The 16171-nt window shown below is 39.2% G+C and overlaps 2 protein-coding genes across 17 annotated transcripts in view; one reads left to right on the plus strand and one right to left on the minus strand.

The window, feature by feature from the left end:
- Positions 1-16171, plus strand: part of KCNJ16 (potassium inwardly rectifying channel subfamily J member 16) — a 48650-nt gene that overhangs the window by 14058 nt on the left and 18421 nt on the right. For 2 of the 16 annotated variants that reach the window (XM_044744222.2, XM_070483514.1), the window contains exon 2: positions 14135-14207. The exons of 6 other annotated variants lie outside the window; for them this stretch is intronic. The gene's annotated coding sequence lies outside the window, so the exon portion shown is untranslated. Of the gene's footprint in view, positions 1-6927; positions 10193-14134; positions 14208-16171 lie in introns of those variants that run through there. 8 more of the 16 variants (XM_044744221.2, XM_044744223.2, XM_070483516.1 and 5 more) reach the window with 8 other exon arrangements.
- LOC123275930 (uncharacterized) overlaps positions 10863-16171 on the minus strand; it is a 51253-nt gene continuing 45944 nt past the window's right edge. Inside the window, exon 7 of the mRNA XM_070483522.1 lies at positions 10863-13154. The gene's annotated coding sequence lies outside the window, so the exon portion shown is untranslated. The remainder of the gene's footprint in view (positions 13155-16171) is intronic.

Here is a 16171-nt window from a genome sequence, read left to right on the forward strand (position 1 = left end):
TTGGACTGCGCCGTCAATCACAGAATCCTGAAGTATCTATTTAAAAGCACATTTGAATGGACCAAAGCAGGCTCTTAATTTTTTTTAAATTTAGTTTTTATGGTTTTATGAGTCTCAGCTTCTGTATAGGATCAAAATAACTTAAACAACATGTTCTAAATATATGTTTGCTCTAGTTAGCCTATATATTCAGAATTACGGAATAAACTATATATGCAGATTTACCCCCAGGAAATGTATATCTAGTGATCTGTGGATACCATGAAAAATTGAAGAGCAAACTTTTTAAGGTTTCCATCACCTCTTGATAATGTGATATGCTACAACCTAAGAGTAAGCTTAACATCTAGAATGGCATTTTGGAAGAACAAACTCAGAACCTGACCTCTGCCGGGCAGGTGATTTTATAGTTGGAAATCAATCAATTACTTACTAGTCTATACATTTAGTTGAAAGGTAGTAGAAGATTGCTCAGAGAGGAAGAAATTTCTAAAAGATATAAAATAGCCTCTCAAATGCAAATATGGATGTTGTATTAGTTTCCCAAGGCTGCTATAACTGAGTGGCTTAAAACAGAAATATATTATCTCACAGTTCCAGAGGCTGGAAGCCTGAAATCAAGGCTGGCCTCCCTCCTCCAAAGCCTCCAGGGTGGCTCCTCCCCTGCCTCTTCCAGCTCCTGGTGGCCCCAGACATTCCTTGGCTTGTAGCAGCATAGCTCTCATCTCGGCCTCCATCTTCACATGGCTTCTTCTCTCTGTATATGTTCCGTCTTCTTATGACACCAGTCAAATGGGATTAGGGCCTACCCTAATGACCTCATTTTAACTTGATTACATCTGCCAAGACCCTAATTCCAAATAAGGTCACATTCACAGGTACCAGAGGTTAAGACTTCAAAATATCTTTTGGGGAGAAAACTATTCAATCCATAACAGAAGATGATGACAAAGAAATGAGAGTCCCTAGACGTTCCTCACCAAAGAGTAGAGAAACACAATGAAATGAAGATTACTTCACTTTCCTTTTCTTAATAATTCTTTCTATTATTGAGTTTTTAGTTTATGTTGGCAATTATGGAATGGTAAGTTAATAGTAGGTGAAAGCATTTATTTTTCTACTTATTATTTTGACTCTTTCATCCCTTTGAAGAGTCATGGCTTGACTATTCTTTTGTAATTTGCCATAACTGTTGGAATTTGATGAGCTGTCAGTAAACAGGCAACTTTAATGCTGATAATAAACAAAATGGAAGAAGATGTTTCACAAAGAGGAAGGGAAAGGCCAAATAAAAAGGGAAAATAAAAAGAAAAATTAACTGTGGATTGAGGAAAGGTAAAAGATGTGAAGTATTCTCACAAATAGTTATCCTATAAACATGGAGAAAATAAGGATTTGAGTATTGACAGAACAGCTCATGACTCAGATTTTCTTCCATAACTTTCTTGTGCCCCAGATAACCATGTGTTCTGAAGCTTCCTCTATATTTTCCAGACTTCCTAGCCTAAAGAGAAATAACAATAGTAACATTTGCATCTACTTAAGGCTTCAGAAAAAATCAAAGTGAAAATAAAAGTAAACTTCAAGGAGTGTCTGCATGGAATAACTGACTCAACCCTTTTTGCCAAGACTGTCTTTTGGTCCTTATTTTCACGGCAGCGATAGCAATATTTTCAAGCAGTGGGGGGTGGAAGGTGGAAAGGTGAGAATATCAAATGGATCCTTCCATGAAAGAAAACATTGACATGCTGAAACATCTGCATAGTATTGATGAGTCAGTGTTGCATTTGCGAATTTGAGAAAGTTGCGGAAGTTGAAGGGACTTGAGCTGCTAACAGTTAGTGAAAGTAACTATTGTATACACAGACACCATCTAGATTGAAAGAATGGGTTGGCAAAATATTTAAATCACTACACGAAACCACTGTACTTTATTAGCCAATGAGGTAATAAGCCAGAGAAATATAGCCAGCAGAAAAGGTGGGGAAAATGGTAAAATACATTTACCTTATTTTTTATGACTAAATCAAGTTTGAATTGGTAGATTTGACAAGGCTGAAATTTATTATACACTACCCCCCCAGGTTTAAAATAGTTTTGGGTCGTTAAAATAGATTCATGCTTGAAAGTAAATGCAAAGTGGGCAAAATGCCATGTTTCCAAGAACATGATGCATCCAACTTGCTATGGTTTACCAGTTGTGAAAGGTGGCAGGAGCTGTTGTTGTCAAGATCTTATATTGCAAGGCCATGCAATTTCCCCACAGAAAAACCATTATCATTGAGTATTTGTTATGATAGTTTTCATTGAGATCAGAACGATTCAATTACAATTAAAACAATCTAGCTTTAATATATTGGCTAATAGATAATTAGATTTCTAAGAAAGCCAAGATGCCCTGAAAGAGAAAAAAAAGAATGATTAAATGCATATTTGGCTCATATAATAGAAGAAAGTGAATAATTTATTTGGGGGGGAGTTTATTCACAAGTGATTCAATTTGTAAGTATCAACGTGGAAGCTATAGGTTCAAAAAGCATGTTTTTGTAAGGTTGATGTCCCACATTTCATTTACCACCATATTGTGTTGCTTATGTTGGGAGGTTGAATATACAAATAAATGATGTCCAAGACCATATATGACAATACAATTCTCATCCACAACCTTTATAGAAAATAGGGACGATAAACCACAATCTTTGTAGTAATGGGCCCCAAATTGTCAAGAACTGGTCACTAACTTCCAACTTCCCTATTTTTTTCCTCTGCTTCTTAGAACCAACCAGAGAAAGCAAAATGTGCTTCCCAAACCAATCACACAGTAGGCCCCGCTTCTAGTCAGGCCACCTCCAGCTTCCTCATGCCAACAGCCTCTGATCAGACCATACCTAAAGCCTTCTCTTTTTTCACTGTAGCATTTTCTCACTCCTGTGCCCACCTTTAAGTCTCTGCCAAATGCAAGTGATGGTGGCTGACTCCCTTGTTGTAGCAAATTCTGAATGATAGCTCCTGCTTGTTTTCATTCGGAGGGTCTTTGTTTGTTTCTAACAATATGCTGTTTATTATAATTTCAATATAGAAACCTTTAAATGGCAAGATGAGCCCTGCCGGAGTTAAGAAAATCAGTTGGGGTCAACTAGATATTAAATTTAGTGCCAATAACTTTGAAAGCCAAAAAAACTTCAAATTGGTTCAAACTTGGATCAAGATTCCTTTGACTTAGCCCTGATCTGTGATAATTTGGCATATGTATTACTCAGTCCTCTTTCTAAGTCATCACAGCAAAGGCCTCACTGCTTGTGAGTCTTCTGCACACAATCTGGTGTGCTTCATTGTTTTCTTTGTGGAACTACGGAGGAGAAATGGGACATTCACCTGTGGTTAGTTCAAATTGGCTCTATTTCTTTGAGAAGGTCTATTTTGCCTTTATTAACTGAGAAGTGTGTGATCTTTGATAGTAGAGGTTTCAGTTCTAACCCTGTCAATAAATTTTATTCATGGTGAAACTTTGGGAGAGTCTATCAACATTTTCAACTCTTATTTAAAAATTACTAGTGACACTAGTACTTATTTTATGGGTTGCTTAATAATTAAAACAGATAATTTCTGCAAAACGGTTACCAAAGTCCTGGTATGTAATACATATGTATTCAATAAGTAATAGCTATGGTTATTACATCAAAATAGGTGCTTGCATTTTTAAATGAACAATATTTTTTTGTATCTGATGTGACAACAGAACATTTGGAGCAAAGATTTGGAAATTGCTGGTAACATGCTAGAATTTTTTTTAATTAAATTCATAATAGTTTACATTATTGTGAAATGTCAGTTGTACATTATTTCTTGTCTGTCACCACATAAGTGCTTCCCTTCACCCCCTGTGCCCATCTGCCACCCCCCTTCCCCTGGTGACCACTGAACTGTTTTCTTTGTCCATGTATTTGTTTATATTCCACATATGAGTGAAATCTTATGGTGTCTGTCTTTCTCAGTCTGGCTTATTTTGCTTAGCATAATTCCCTCCAGGTCCATCCAAGTAGTTGCAAATGGGATGATTTTGTCTTTTTTCTGGCTGGGTAATATTCCATTGTATATGTATACCACATCGTCTTTATCCAATCATCGGTCGATGGGTACTTGGATTGTTTCCACGTCTTGGCTATTGTGAATAGTGCTGCAATGAACATAGGGGTACATATATTACTTTGGATTGTTGATTTCAAGTTGTTTGTGTAGATGCCCAGTAGTGGGATAGCTGAGTCATATGGTAGTTCTAATTTTAGTTTTTTGAGGAACCTCCATACTGTTTTCCATAGTAGCTGAACCAGTTTGCCTTCCCACCAGCAGTGTATGAGGGCTCCCTTTTCTCCACACCCTCTCCAACATTTGTTTTTTTTAGTCTTAGTGATTATAACCATTTTAACAAATGTAAAGCGGTATCTTAGTGTAGTTTTGATTTGCATTTCCCTGATGAACATGCTAGTTTTTCAGATTAGGTATTAGGTGCCAGGGAAGCACTATTATAAGAAAATATATGTATTATATCATATGGAGAATGAAGGCAATTGTCTTCATAATGTGGGTGATGTCCACCTTCTGCTATGCTGAAAACCAGGTCTCTCAGAACTGGGGTAATTTGGTATTAGACAGTCAGGAATATGTTTTGATCTTAGCACTCTCAATAGCCTCCACTGGTTGAGCAGGTTATAGCTAGAGACTTGGTTAAAGTTTTTGGATATAAAGTTTACTTTTTAGAGTGCAGACAAATCTACATTTAAAATATGTAACTCCAGAGGTGCGGTAAGGAACATGACACAGCCAGCTGAGGAAGGTAGCATGTTCTCTCTTCTCTTTTACATCCTATTTCCATCAAAGAGAGCATCTGACACGGTGAAATGCTTGTTTTGCAGACATGACGTGTGCAAGTTTAATTTCTGAATCAAACAAAGGAAAAATTCTTGGGCATTTTATGTGCATTTTTCTTAATAGGATCACGGAATCAGAGTTAGCCATTTAATCCCAAACTAGACATGACCTCACTGGGTTTGTTCCTTCCCTAAATTCCGGAGTTCCATGCAAGGACAGCGTCAACTGCCCTGCTTCTGCACTTCTGTCCCCTCGCTGATGTCAGGGATTTGTTTGGGGGGAAAAGGGGGGTGAGTTCCCACAAATGTTTTTGGAACAAGTATTTGTGGGATTTTCACTATTTTTGACATAAAGTCCATTTAGTGGTCAATCTGGAAACCAAGAATGGAATGAGTTACGTTGTTAAAATTCTTAAATCAAAAAGTGTTTGTTTCATTTGGTGGGTTTCATTAGAAATTAGAGGAACGGGTCATTACAGGGAAGTGGAAAGACCTATGCAGAGTATCTGGAACACTCTTTCAAAATATACGTATTCAATTAGACTCTTGAGGAAATGTTACCAAGAGCAGGCCCTCAATGCAGCTCCACATAACATATTTTTCAATTTCCCTACAGTGACTATTTCAAATGTTTTCCATTCTCTTTAAATCTCTAGTCCTGTCTCCTCTACCACCAGGAGATAAAGTCACAAACTCCTTGCCACCCAACCCGCAGACTTGATTGCAGCTGTGCAGGTGTATCCTTTCCGCGGAATCATCCTTGACTCTTCCCCATCCCTTCACTACACAACTCCTCTTCTCCTTTCTCTCCTCCCTCCCTGATGGATTTCTGATTGTTGTGGATTCCGACTCCCAAATATCTCTTGAATCTGTTCCTTTGCTTTATTCCCCTAGGTTATGCGATATCTCCCTTACTGCCCTCCCTATCTGTTGTCTGGCCAATCCATTCTCACCATCACTGCCAGAATTCATTCTCTTAAATGTTAATCAGATTGTTTTACTCCCTTGATCAAAGCCGTTTAATCTGCTTTAGAATAATCAAAATTCTTTAATCTGATTTACCAGATGCTGCTGACACTCCAGCTCTATCTCCTACTTTTCCCCATTGTAGATGACATGATCAGGCCAAATCAACATTTTTATTTGTCCTGCTAACTCTTATGCAGTGCTAACACAGTTTCTCGCCACCAGTTGCATTCAGTATGAAAAGAGTAAGGGTGTAAATTACACCCTTGGGGAAATGTGACTCACAAGTGACTATGCAGAATGGATTCACTGAAGAACAAAAACAAACATATCCATGGCTTTTAAGAAAGTAGGAACCTACCCAAGAGTGAAAAAGGCTAATCGTGAAAACAAGTTTATTCATTAGTAGAGTTTTACGTTGAATATTTATAGGGTTTCCTCAATGCATGATCAGGACTTAATAAATGCTTCCTGAATTATATGGAAACGTTTAAAACTTTAAATAATTTTTTGCAGTCTCTCTCTTAACAAGCCAGCAGTTTTAAACCCAGTTTCTTTTCTGTTCCATTAAGAAAAACGATGACGACTTAATCAAGGCCTAGTGGTATATAATCGTTGCTTAGTGGTATAAATAATTTAATGAAAATGTACCCTAATGTATCAACTTTGCCCATTTTATTTCCAGTACAGACGCTCTAGGGAAATTTTCTTTTTCTGACCCAAATATTAGAAGTTGAAGGCTTCCTCTGTGACTGCATACCTCTCCATTCATAGATCCTTTGAAGTTGAATTTTGATGGAATTGGACCCTTGAAGTGGAATTTCGAGTGGAATCTGAACTGATCCTGGGCTGGCCAAACAACACCTCAGCAATTATCAATTAAAACATATCACATGTGGAAAGAGACATTCACAGGACAGCCAGGACATTGAACAAATTCTAAAACACAGCTTATCATACAGTGCTGTGCTGGAGCAGGCTCATAGCAGCCCACAAGAGCCAATGTGCACACCTCTTATCAACTCTACATTCTGAGACACCAGATCAGTAACTTGAAATCGGCCATGGTTGGAGTATTTACACCACTGAAATTGGCATACTCTACCCGTCAGTCATTTTTTCCTTAGAGAGGCCATTATTAAATTTTGCCAGCACAACACTGCATATAAATAAGTTGACTAAATTTCCTAGCAGTCCTCGTTGATGCCTGTTGTCTTAGTGACTTATCATTTTACTCTTTTCATTTTCAAAAGTGACAAATTAAATAATCACTATGCATATCCGGAATAATAAGAGGCTTTGGGGATTTTCCAATGGAAGAAGTGAAGACTGAGTCAGAAACTAAGCAGCAGCTATAAGATTCCTATCTTTTTTTGTATGAAGAACTGGCTCTTGGAAGCAGTACAAGACTTGTTTTGCAGAGGGACAGCATGAGGACAGGAAAGTCTTGTGAAAGCTATGGAGTGACACGTTTTTATCTGAGTTTAAGGAAGGACTTCCTCATTGGTAGAGTTGAGTCATCATAAAATAGGAACAGAGCACGTGAGGGGTCAATGAGCTCCTTGTCAATGAAAATGCTCAAGCAGAGACTGGGGCCCAACTCAAGGGTGTATTGTAGAGGTTCTCAGGCAATGATTTCTTGTTTTGCTAGTGCCCTTCTGAGGATTTCTATTTTGAGTTGAATTCTCCCCTGACAGTACCTGACTCAGACGTTTTAGCAATTCTCAGAGGGTTTATTCTTGGTAATGTGTGTATTTAGGAGTTGGTACAACAACCAGCGGGAAAAATAATTCATTCAAATTTAGACAAAAAAATGACCCAAACAGAAATTCTTATTAAGCCTCATATTTAATTTTAAAGTTAAATAATTATCATTAATTTCAGAGGAAGTACAGGCAAATCAACTTATTACTGATTTATTTCTGATTCCAGATTTTGACATCTTTAAGGATGATCTACTCTAGTACAGTTTGGCTAAAGAGAGGAAAATAAGTTAGCAAGTTTCAAATAACTTTAGGATCAGAAGTGGTGGGAGAGACTTTCATAAGTAGTGGGACAGGAACGCACTGTTTAGTAGTGAGGACTTCAGACACTTCCTCTGTATCCTATGATGGCCAGGCAGTTAGAATAACAGGAAGCCCTCAGGCCAGCAAAAAACGGCATCTGTGAAGTTTGTTTGGGTCTATCTGAAGGCGTGGTTTCAGCAGGGGCTGAGCCCGTGGGAAACAACTTAAAAGTTTTCATTGGGTATGGAAAATCAAGTTAAAATAAACAATTTTGTCTGCTACCTACTATCTACAGTGTACCACATAAAAGACAGACTTCTTTTCCCCTATTTCAAATTACTTGCTGAATTAGTCAGTTTGATTTTCTTATGCCTTTTCATAAGAATAGTTTGTATAGTTTTTCTCCAAGACCAATACCTTTCATTTGCACACCTTTAATCTTCTCTAACGTTCCTCTGCCCATTCCTTCAGCCTTGTAAGTTCCTCCAATGCTTTCCATTTTTTGTTTGACTTTTTGCCACGCAGAAACCTTGGCTCTCATCTACCAACCTATGTGCATCTCTCCTCATATTCTCCCATTCTGACTGCTATTTAACAACACTGAGATAGTAAATAAAATATTTTTTTTTGAGGAAGATTAGCCCTGAGCTAACATCTGCCACCAATCCTCTTTTTGCTGAAGAAGATTGGCCCTGAGCTAACATCTGTGCCCATCCTCCTCTACTTTGTATGTGGGATGCCTGCCACAGCATGGCTCGATAAGCAATGTGTAGGTCAGCACCCACGATCCGAACCAGCAAACCCTGGGCTGCTGCCGAAGTGGAGTGCACGAACTCAACCACTACACCACCAGGCAGGCCCCAAAAAGTACTTGTTTTTAATAGAAATGACACATGAGTAATTGTAGAACATTTCCTTAATTAATAAATTAATAAGTTGACAATATCCTATGTGACAAATTGTAACATCACCCATATTAAAACAAAACAAAAAACTCTCTCCCTGAAAAATAAACCTTTCTTGACCCCCATGTTTCTTCCCATCCATCACTGCGTTTTTCTACTCCATTTGATAGCAGAACTCCCTACAAATGGGATGCATATTGTCTCTACTTCCTGTTCCCACTTGTTTCTCATCTAATCAGACATTTTTCTCCAAAACTCTACTGAGATATCTTTCATCGAAGTCACCAGTGACATCACATTGTCACATTCAATAATCAGTTCTTAGTCCTTATCCTGACCTATCATTAATCTCTGACACAGATGATCACTCCTTTTTTCTTGTCACACTTTCTTCACTTCATACCACATCTCATGGTTTTCTTACTACTTCAGGCAATTCTCGTTCTCAGTCTCCTGCATTGGATGCTCCTCATCTTCCCAACTTCCAACTGAGTTGCCCCAGAGCTTAGTCACTGGAATCCTTGTCTTTGCTTCTCTCCCAGTTCTATCATTTCAGTAAATGGCACTAGCATTTATGTGATGTCTTATAAATGTCCACGTTTTCACGACTAGCTTATTGCAAATTATAAGACTTCCTTATAGATGAAAAATGGACATTGAGTAAGAAACATATTCCCTTCTTTATCCCAAACTTAGAAGAAGCAAACAAGCAAGCCACAAAACAAAACCAACTTCTCAGAAAAACATCTAAACTTTGTCCTTGGGACCACTACTGAGGTTGTCAATGATCTTCCAGGGGCACACATTTCCTTGGAATCCAAATGAAATGATACTGGTCAAGAGGCTGTTTGCCTTAGGTGTAAGGTTACATAGACAGGGTGTGTGTTTGCACAGAAAAATCTTTACTGTGACAATCAGAGCACCTACACTTAAGAAGAACACACTTGAAGGAAGCTATGCAGCCTGGAGGTGTCAGCAGGAGAAAATCTAGTCTTCTGGGACAGGAGGAAGTTTAGGGGCAGTTTTTGGCCACTTTATGATTTGGGGAGATTCTTGTTCTTGAATAAGCTCACAAAGGTTTGATCAAAAAACAAAGATGTAGATGGGCAGGGAGGAAGGAGATTTCGTCTTCATTCTTGTTTTCTGTAAGCCACCATTGGCAAGACTACCTACGTGTAGGCATGGGAACCAGTTAAAGAAAGTGTTGATTCACTGGAGTGAAGCTGAGAACTCAGTGGCCTTTGTGTGTGGTGAATGTGTCCGGAAAAGCAAAGAAGAGCAAGATTCTCCTGTGGAGTTTCTCATCTCCATGGCGGTAGGTGCCGACAGCTTTAGAGAAAGCACGAAGGAGCAGAAAGAAAAGAACCCTGAGATGTCTAGCTACATTGCTCTTAGAAGATGAAAAGGACATGGGGTTTTGATCAGAACTTCATTATCTGTAACTAAGGTAAGACCATTTAGTGGGTTACGAAGCAATCCAAGCCTGAACTAATTGCTCGCCGGCTCTCTTAAGCTCATTCATTTTTGTGTGTACGCCTTCTAATAGGCACCTTTATGATGCTTCCTTTGGCTCAGTTGTCATGCTTTATTGCTCTATGGTCTGGCTGGGAATAGTCTTTCTTTTTTGTCATACAATCTCTGGGGAGTGCTGAACTGAACAGATTAAGAATGTGAGTGCCATTTATAGATCAGTTAAGGGAAGTAACATTCAGGGAGAAAGAGACTAAAAGCTTGATGACTTAACCAGCTGAACATTACTTATTGACGTGGGACACTGTGGAAAAAGGATGAGTCTTTAATTTCCTGTGGAAATAGTCATTCATAAAACCGTCTTTTTGTATGTCTTTGTCACTCTTCCATTGTTCCAAAGTGACAACAAAGTGGCATTAAGAATTTGAAACTGTGTGAAGAAATATGCTGTCATTGATTTGTAATTAATTACATCTTTACAACTAAAAATATAGACAGAAATACTGTAAAGAGGCTTTAGGAAAAAAAAAACTGCCCAAAGGTAACTTCAATAAATAATAAACTCCTCAAGCACTGAAATCTGATTGTGTATAAAAGCACTGGGCTTTCTAACTTTTAATGTTTATTTTTTATTTATTGTTGTCTTTCGTTTGCAATCTGAACTGTTGCTATGGAGTAAATAGCATCTGTTCCATTCCATACCTTCAGGTTTCCATTTCACTCGTGGAAGGAGTAGAGGTTGAGATAATGCAGGTTGTCCAAGACTGTATAGATTTACGACCATGGGTTTAACCATAAATATGTCTTATTTATGGAAATCGTAAGCTTTTCTTTTTAAAAGCCCTTCTTTTTCTTCTTTCATTTCCTATGAGCCTTGAAATAATTCTGAGAATTCAGAGAGAGCTGGGGGCAATATACCAGAGGTTCTGAAAGCCCATAATCTTGAAGGTAGAGCTCAAATTGGCGACTTATTAGCTGTGTGACCTTCCTGAGTTACTTAGCTTCTCTCTGCCTCCTTTTCAAAAGCCTTTAATAATTATCTATCTCTTAGATATTATTTAATCTCATTCGATATGGTACCTGGCACATAGTGAGCACAAACTAAATGGAGACAATTATTATTAGCTCTGTTTTAGAGACGAAGGAAACTCTGATATAGAGAGTGATAGTGGGTTAATAGCTAAGGTCAGAGTAATATCTCAAATGGCTCAGTTCCAGGGAACACAGTCTTGTTCTCAGGTTTGAGAAAACAGAAGCCAATTGCAATTTTGTAACAAGGAAGGTGGAATACTGTTGCTATACCAAAAGTAGTTCTGGCAATTTATACCAGCTCTGACCTGCTTCTGACATAGTTTTCTGACCAATGATATTCAACTTTCACTCAGACATCCACATTCCATCCCTGGGCCTCGCCCCTCTGAGGAGCCCTATCTCTGCACACCGGCAATGCAGGCAGCTGAGGTCAGGGAAGATATGTTGGGGTGGGCTGGCATGAGGGGTACTGAGGCTCCAGAAGAGAGTTAGGGCCAGGGACTCCCTTGTGTCTATATAGTTTAATAAAGATAATCAGTCATTTCACATTTCGATCTTTTAAAATCAAAGTATCTGCATCTCTCATTGTCATAGTGGCTGCTTCAAATCAGCCAAGCAAAGTTCCAGTTTTGTTCAAGTGATAAGCTTCAGATGCGAACTACTGGCATTTATGGGACACCTACTATTTTACAGTGCTATCTGATTTAATTCTCATAATTACCCTTTTTAAAGGGATGAGGATGAAAGAGGTCAAATAACTGGTCTGAATTCACATGGGTAAGTGGTAGAGATGAGATTCAAACAGAAATTAGTCTGACTCCAAACATCCTGTCTTTAAGGTAAAGGCACTATTTTGTTTGCATTACCTAAATATCTGGGATGATAGGCTATGGAAAGAAGCTGATAAGGCGCTCCTGGGACCCACACCATCAAAACTTGAATTTGGTTAACTTTCAAGAGGTGGAATGCCCACCCTCACAGTGGGATTTAGGGGCACCTGGAACACAAAAATAACTGATCCAGAAGCATCTCCTGCCCTTGGAAATTTCCCTGTCAGTCATTATCCTGGGTTTTCCCTAATTTTTCGCTAAGAAAATCCATGATCAAGCCTGAGTTTTTTTTAACTTTAGCACACACACAAAAATAAAAAATAAAAACAGATCAGATCAGATAAAAAGTCAATGCATGAACAAGTGCACAAATTGTACCAAAAGATGAGTCAGGATGATCTTTCCTACTGGCATGACAAGATGGTTCATAATTATTTGAAGAAATTAGAAGATTCAAGTGTCTTTACTTTAATGAGAAGATGAGATCTTCTGACATTGTTTACTTTTAATCCTCTTGGACAGTCTTTCACCACTGTTCATCTTATAAAACTGGAGAAAATGCTATTTACTAGTTAAGAATAGCATAACATAAAACCTTTAAATCTTTGTGTAAAAAGAGAACTTCAGAGTTATTTAATTCAACCTCCCAACAAATTCAGGAAACTCTTCTATATGTTCTTCAAGTTGATCATCCAAATTCTCAGTAGATTATTCCAATCTGCACTGGATGGTTGGAGATATGCACAGTGAAAAACTTCTTCTTGATACAGATGTGAAGTCTACTTCCCTATAAATTCCATACATAGATCTTAGTCCTGCCGTAGCTCACAAAGCAGAGCCCCATTCTCTACTGCATGAATAAAGATGTCCCTTCTCTGCATTCAAGGATGTGAACTACTTGGAGCAGGGTTATGTTGCAATGACCTCAGCACATCTAGAGCACAGTACGGGGAACACAGTTGGTGCTTAATGAAGATTTTGAATGCATGAGTGCATATTTTCTTTAATATTTTCTTCTCCTTCATTTCTTCTTCCGGTGCTGTCTCCTTCTTCAGTCCTTCACTATTATAGTGATTTCTATTAAAAAGCAAGATACCCAGAATTGAACATTACTCTTTAGATATGAAATATCACCAATTAAAAAAACTTTTATTACTTTCACATGAAATTCTGTGTGGATGAAAAAACATGTTTGTTGACTTGCTCTCTGGGAAAGATATATTTTTAAGCTCATGGTCACTCCTCCCTTTATCACTGCTCATCTTTGCTAGTATTCTGTGTTTGAGACTGGTTAGTGTAATCAGCTGTCTAGATTTCCCTGCTGTGAATTTCTCCAATCCCCAGAGTTAAGGAATTTTGGCCCCACATGCAGGCCCCTCTGCTCTCAACTTTGAGATGGGTCAATCTGTGGAGACCCCAGGTGGCTCCAAAACACATGTCAGGAGACTCAGCCAGCATCTCTTGCAGTTAGTTCTTCTCTGAACTTGGGCCGCAGTCCTAGTGACTGGATTTCCTCTTTTTCCCTGAGATCAGGTCCAAAGACCTACCTTCACCCTCATTCTGCTTCCAATAGCTAGCTCTCTTACTCATTAAAACTTTAGTTATGGAGTGAGATGCATTTCTTGTAGTCCTTTTTTCCCCAACATTTACCACCTGTGAGACCCTGGGCAAATCTGCCAAACCAGTTAAGTTTCAATTTTTCCTTCTTAAAACAAGGATGATCTTGGTACATGGTTCTCAGTAAATTCGTGGATGTAAAATGCCTGGCACTTAATAAGTGTTTCTTGTCAGACTGAGGATTATATCTGATGCTTGTCTTAGTCTGGAGCCCAGATCCTGAACCCCAGCACCATATCTCGGGCCCAATTACTTCTGGCCATACCCCTTTGATGTGGAATGTTTGCTACTTGAATATCTGTATGCTGCCTGCTCTCACTTCTCTTAAATTCCCCAGCTCTATGTTTCCCTTCTTTCTTGTCCCTTGTCTTCTTATGAGGTGACCAGTAAGCTGATTAACTAAATCCCTGTCACTCTTTTCTCCCTATACTGTCTTCTAGCAGCTCAACTGAACTTCTGCCCTTCCACAACGTAGCTGAACCTGCCTCTGAGCACGGAAAATGCCCCACTCCAGTAAGTAATCCCAAATTCTTGGTCTTTGACCTTAGGAATCTGGCCATTATACTGCCTATTAATCCACATATATCAGATTTGACACTTAGAAAGGCATTACTATATTCTTGCCAAATCAGTGTTCCCAGCCATTGGGGTGAGCCTCTCAGCTCCCCAGGCCCAAATGTTAGAGAGCAAGAAGTTGTGAGTCTCTATTCCACAACCAGCTGCTAGGTCAGCCTTAGCAACAATCTCCCAAGTCTCGTAATACTGGCTGTCCTCTGTCTACAACGTTGTAAGATACCTCTCCAGAGTGGAATGCACTACTTCCCACCTAGAAAATTCTAATCTGTAACAATAATACATTCTTTACCCTTGTGCAGTTTCTTTTAAAATGAAGATGGAAATATATTTTTTTCCCATCCGAAACTTATGTTTTTTTGTATTCTTTTATGAGATGGTCAGTCAAGTGTGGCCTTGCCAGAGTCAAGGCTCAGGAAAAAACAAAGTTTATTATACTCACAGATCCTCGAGACAGAAGGCACAGCACACCATACAGGGCCACATGGGAAAGACACCACGGTGGAAAAGAGGCGGAAAACAGGAGGAAGGGCAAGTCCTAGGCCATGTCATCTATTGGAGTTTGCATGGGAAAAGCAAGATGTACAGCTTAGGATGGCCTAGTTTGACTAATTTTGGTGGGCTTTGGGCTATATGGGTGGTCCCTAGTTGCTTGGTACCTGGCTCTGGGATGCGTAAGGCAGAAGAATACTGCCTCCTTGGTTGTAGGGGCCAGATAGAGGAGGTATGGCTCTGGGTTAGTTCGTTTATATATCAAAAGCATGCTGCAAGCTGGCTCCTTTGCTATCTCTAAGAATTGGCTAGCCCTTGAAGGGGAGTCTCTCCCAGCCAGAAGAGCGACCGGAATCTCCATTATCATAAGAGAAGGCAGATTTCTGGTCACAGTTTGAGAGTGTCCATGGGGAGAGCAAGCCAATTTTCTGTCTACCCCAGTGAAAATGGGCTTTGCCTAGTTACAATGAATTCACACACAACAGAGAGCATGTGTGGAGGAGAGATGGGAATGTTGATTCTCCAGCTCACAGAGCAGGAATCAGACTTGCACACACGCACGCACCCACACACCCTCCTCTTCAACACTGAGTCTTTTTGATTAAGACTAATCCCTTCAGAAGAGTCAAGCTTCTGGCTGCAGAAGGAATTAATGCCAAAATAAGTCTGTGTACTTTGGATCCAAGCAGTAGGAAGCTTTATCCTTGCTGCTTTCCTCAGGATGCTTTGTGACATCATCCACACTCGATTGTTTTTCCCTTTGTGTTCAAACGCTTTGGCTTAATTCCAAAGGGCGTCCAAAGGCAACAAGCCTTCCCTCCAGCCCACCCATTGGCAGCATAATCTCACAATTAAAACCATTTTTCTCAGAGAGAAAAGGCATCACCCAATTAGTTCTCATTGATAGTATCCCCGCCCCCAACCCATGTCTGGGCTTCCTTTGGCCCCTTTCCTTACTGACACTTCTTTAGATTCTTAATGGTTCGATCAGGTGGGTTTTGCTGGTTAACAGTCCCTTGTGCTTATGTATATCCATATGCACATCAAGGGCTGATCTTATCAGCAGAGTGAGTGGATATATCTTAAGAAAGCTTGAAAATAACCACAGATGCTGAAACATTCCCTGCAACACTGTTGTTTGGAGTTACAGGAATAGTGTACAATTTCTTTAATTCTAGAAAACCTGGTTCTAGCCTTACGTACAAAAGATATACACATCCAAGAGCATGACATTAACCTTTATGCACCTTTTATAATCTAGTTAGAGACCTGGGTTGCAATCCTAGCTCTTTCAGTTTGCAGCTCTGTGACAAGACTTCATTTCTCTAAGCCTTAGTTTATGAATTTGCAAAAGATAAAAGATAAAATAAAACCTGCGTTTCAAGATTGTTTTTGGGATTAGAGGAGAGTGA

The sequence above is a fragment of the Equus asinus genome, chromosome 13 (assembly GCF_041296235.1).
Source record: "Equus asinus isolate D_3611 breed Donkey chromosome 13, EquAss-T2T_v2, whole genome shotgun sequence".
Classification (NCBI taxonomy): domain Eukaryota; kingdom Metazoa; phylum Chordata; class Mammalia; order Perissodactyla; family Equidae; genus Equus; species Equus asinus.